Raw genomic sequence first — 5,000 nt, forward strand, 5'->3', positions numbered from 1 at the left:
TGTCGTAAGGGAATGGAGTCAGGTGACGGTAACCAGTGGAGAGGTGTTGCTTAACACAGAATCTTGTTACGCGGGTTTACCGCGTTTATACATTGCTGTTTACGAAAGGTGTAATATATTCACAAGAGTGAATTCATCTAACATAAGGAAGTTCTAACGTTCATCTTACAATTCCAGAATGTTAAATCTAACACCAAATTTGGAGGTGCTGCTTAATACAGAATCATGTTTCGGGGGTTTGCTGTATACCATGTGAGCGCTTAAGCTTATGCATTGCTGTTTACGAAAGACGTAAAATATTCACGAAAGAATACATCTAATATAAGGAAATTCTAACATTTATCTTCACAATTCCAGAATGTTAAATCTAACACCAAATTTGGAGGCGTTGCTTAATACAGAATCTTGTTTCGCGGGTTTGCCGTTTATCATATGATCGCTTAAGCTTATGCATTGCTGTTTACGAAAGGTGTAAAATATTCACGAGATTGAATATATCTAACACAAGGAAATTCTAACATTTATCTTCGCAATTCCAGAATGTTAAGTCTGTTGTTGCTTAATACAGAATCTTGTTTCAGGGGTTTGCCGTTTATCATATGACCGCTTAAACTTATGCTTTACTGTTTACGAAAGGTGTAAAATATTCACGAGATTGAATACATCTAACATAAGAAAATAACATTTATCCTCACAATTCCAAAATGTTAAATTTGTCTAACACCAAATTTAAAGAAAGAATGTCCATTCCACGGGTAAAATAAAATCGGGTCCATTGTAATTAATATATAATTTCGATTCAAAAACGTATTGTAATCATGTAATGGAAATCATTAAAAATATATTATTGGCAAGTAATGATCATGTTGAAATAAAAGTTCAGGTAGTTAGATTTGCAAATTCTCTGACGCTAACCAAACATTTGTTCAATATCTAGATTAAATCGTACAGTAGCATTTTGGTTAAGACAGACCAAATCGCAAGCGGCATATTAATCCGAAATATTGAACGTAATAATATAGTCTTGGGAGCGATAATGCACACATTACGATAACGATAAGACAGATATCAAAACATAATAAAAGTAGCCATCTACTACATGAAAGATCAAACCTCTTAATACAAAAAAAAAAGGTAAAATAACTGAAAAATGGTAAAACTGTATGGAGACAGACCTACACGCGGATGCAGGCGTGACCCGTCATCCACGAGGAGCTGAGATGGGGAGGGGTGGAGGGGAGTGGGTGGGGATAGGTACGTGCCTCTGACTTGGCTACCTCCCTAATAAGGGGGAAAAAGCTCTTGGTATGTAGATAGATAAAATACTATCGAGATAGTCTAAGAAGGACTTTCAAGTGCAAACTGAAACGCCTTTGACCTTCTACTGGATAGAGGGAACCTGGAAAATGGATTGAAATTATAATCAGACAAATCAAAGAGAATTATGTAAAGTTTTCCTTCCTGTCAATGATCAGAGTTAGATTTGACACTGTACCTGTACAACCAAATGAAATATTCGAGTACAGTGAGAAGAAAATTAGTGAACTCTGATTACCCGATAAAGGTGCAAGAGGTTGAGAGAGAGAGAGAGAGAGAGAGAGAGAGAGAGAGAGAGAGAGAGAGAGAGAGAGAGAGAGAGAGAGAGAGAGAGAGAGAGAGAGAGAGAGAGAGACAGAGAGATGTAAAGGATTTGGAGGACTGGTGATGTGATTACTATTCCTCATAAATTGATCTTACGAGGACAGACTTAGGCACCTTAACTTAGACGATCTGGAAAGATGCAGAGTACGGGGTGATCTAATAGAGGTGTTCAAGCGGATCAAAGGCTTTAACAAAAGTGACGCCAACAAGGTCACCATATTAAGACAACATGGCAGGACTCGCAGTAATGGATTTAAATTGTACAAATTTAGTTTTAAGAAGGAAATAGGCAATAATTGGTTTACCAATACAGTGATCAACGAATGGAATAGACTTAGTAACCAATTTGTGAGCCCTGAAACTATCGGTTGTTTTAAGAAACGGTTAGACAACTTTATGGATGGGTATGATAGGTGGTAATGGACATGGAACTGCCTAGTATAGGCCTTATGATCTCTTGCTGTCTCCTTCATTCTTATGTTCTTATGTTATCCTTTGCAAAGAAAGTGGTATATCCAAATAACATCGTTTGTTCATAGCTAGAATAATATTTATAAAGACAATACTGGGCTTATGGAGGAACAGAAATTATAGAATTAGAGGAGGGACAGTTAGGAGTTCAAAACAATTAATGTTTGCTCGCCTACAAACGTGTTTAAGTGGCTCTTACTTTATACATATTTTCGAGAAGGCTGTTCTGTTTACACAACGCTGTTTGTTTTAATTCTTAATCTAAGCGCATTTTATACATTCATACTCTCTCCCCTTGCGCCCAGAGAGAGAGAGAGAGAGAGAGAGAGAGAGAGAGAGAGAGAGAGAGAGAGAGAGAGAGAGAGAGAGAGAGAGAGAGAGAGAGAGAGAGAGAGAGAGAGAGAGAGAGAGAGAGAGGGTCAAGTGAATTCGTTTTTATTTCGTAATATATAATGAAATGTGTATTTCTCGTAGGCCAATTTTTTAAAACACAGAAAATTCAGTATATAAAAAGTAAGTCGGAAGCGAGTTACAGTTAAACGGATCATGGCAGCTAGGTGAGGAACATTTTTTTCTTCTATATTTTACATATTAATCCTTTCTGTTACTGGATATCGTCATTGTCTTTATTCCGGCCAGCGCTAAAGTATTCTCTTCGTTTCTCCTCATCTCATTGGTAATAGACGAGTAACAACCAATGTTCACTTTAATTTGTTGCTGTGAGTCAGCGCAGAAATTTGCTTGTGCACAAACTTTGCCTACTACGAAAATTATGTGCTCACCCATACAAGTCACCATTTGATCATTTAAACAAATACGCACAATTTGTTAAGTTTGTATTATATATTACCTCTAATTATTGGTGTGACGGTTAGCAAGTTACCATATTTTTAGAGAATTTATAAGTTGATGTTTGGGTGGAACTTCTTTATGGAATAGATTTTAATATAATTTGAAAATATTGTGTGCGTACATTTTTTGTTTCTTTATGTGCGATAGTTATAAAACAAATGTACACGCGCGCATGCGCACAGTTTAGAGGGAACGTGGGGACAATTAACCTCAGTAGCCATCCTGATCCGTTGACACAGTTTCTCTCTCTCTCTCTCTCTCTCTCTCTCTCTCTCTCTCTCTCTCTCTCTCTCTCTCTCTCTCTCTCTCTCTCTCTCTCTCTCTCTCTCTCTCTCTCTCTCTTTTTTTCTCTACCTACTTGATTCATACCCGTGGTGTCCAGCGTTAGCGAACGGGATATTAATGGGCAAGTGTATCTAGAAGATAAACACGTAGCTTAGTTTATTGTGTTTGTTAGGGTGCTGGTTGTGTTGCCCACGGGGCCGAGACTGAGCGGAGTTGACGGTTGCAAGTGTAGTTATGTAAGAGGCGATGGGAATCTCCGTCTCGGACAAACTTGTTCGGGTGAGTCGACTTTCGGCTCGATGGAATCGTCTGGTTTTAACCAAAACAAAAGCCATGAAGTGCATCATCTGGATTTTTTTTTATACATTTTATTTATTTATTCTATTTTATTTATTATTCATTTTGATTTTTTATCTATTTATTTATTAATTTCATTATTATTATCATTAATTTTAATATTGATATTATCATTGTTATGATTATTATTATTTTTTTTCTTGTTTTTTTATTTTTTTTTTATTTACTTATTTCATATATATATATATATTTTTCTGTGAGGGCCTTGTGTTTTGCTAAATTCTTTCGTTCCGTACCTGTGTTTCATTCTTGGGTCTTCATCCAAAATTTTACCCAAAATTCATTGAGGAAGCAGACTGCTTCCTGAGGAATTCGGAGGCCATTTAATCTTCGTATGATAAAAGCACTTCGTCCCAGCTGTGGACACAGACATTCTTCCATACAAATAAAGCTCTACAGGGCCGAGTTCTTTCCCCGGATAAGCGGTACAGTTACCCGTCTGAAGTTCTGAATAATCCTGAAGTTTTTAATGGAAATGTAAAGTTTGTCTCTATGCGTTTAGTATATCTTACAGCCAGTGTTCTATGTTACAGTAAATGTTATTTTCTTGTATATAAAAATATATGAAATAGAAGGAAATGTATATAGTATGTATGTACATAATGTATGTATACAGTGTATGTATATAGAAGATCAAAAGATGGCGTGAGAGTTTTGGTACCTACTCTACAAAAAAAAAAAAAATAGATAAGATGATAATAATTATAATAATAATAACAATAATAATAATAATGATAATAATAATAATAATAATAATAATAATAATAATAATAATAATAATAATAATAATAATAATAATAATAATAATAATAATAATAATAATGATAATAATAATAATAATAATGATAACAACAACAACAACAACAACAACAACAACAACAACAATAATGATAATAATCTGGAGAATTGAATGATCAAATATCATAGGACAAGAACAAGAGAAAACTAATTATCATAATTTGATTGATGTCTTCTTCGTTCTGATTACTGTCAGGAAGTTTTATTTTCATAAAATAAACTTTTCGAGATGTTTATCATTTTACTGATAAAGGGGAACAAGAGAAGAAGAACGAGGTAGGCTGGACACTGCGTCCGAACGGAGGCAGACAGACTACCAAGGAAAGTGATGGAAGAAGGAGTAGAGGGCAGACGACCATTAGGGAGACCCAGGTACAGATGGATGGAGTAGGGAAGGACGTGGAGAGGGTGGCACCAAGAGAGGACTGGAAGGAATTGGCAGAGAATAGAACCATCTGGAGAGGCATAGCGAAAGCGGTGAAGAAGGACGTGGAGAGGGTGGCACCAAGAGAGGACTGGAAGGAATTGGCAGAGAATAGAACCATCTGGAGAGGCATAGCGAAAGCGGGCCGTCCGTCCTGAGAACCAAGAGAGTG

This window comes from Oratosquilla oratoria, chromosome 31 (genome assembly GCF_046742065.1).
Source record: "Oratosquilla oratoria isolate Oo_2021 chromosome 31, ASM4674206v1, whole genome shotgun sequence".
NCBI lineage: Eukaryota > Metazoa > Arthropoda > Malacostraca > Stomatopoda > Squillidae > Oratosquilla > Oratosquilla oratoria.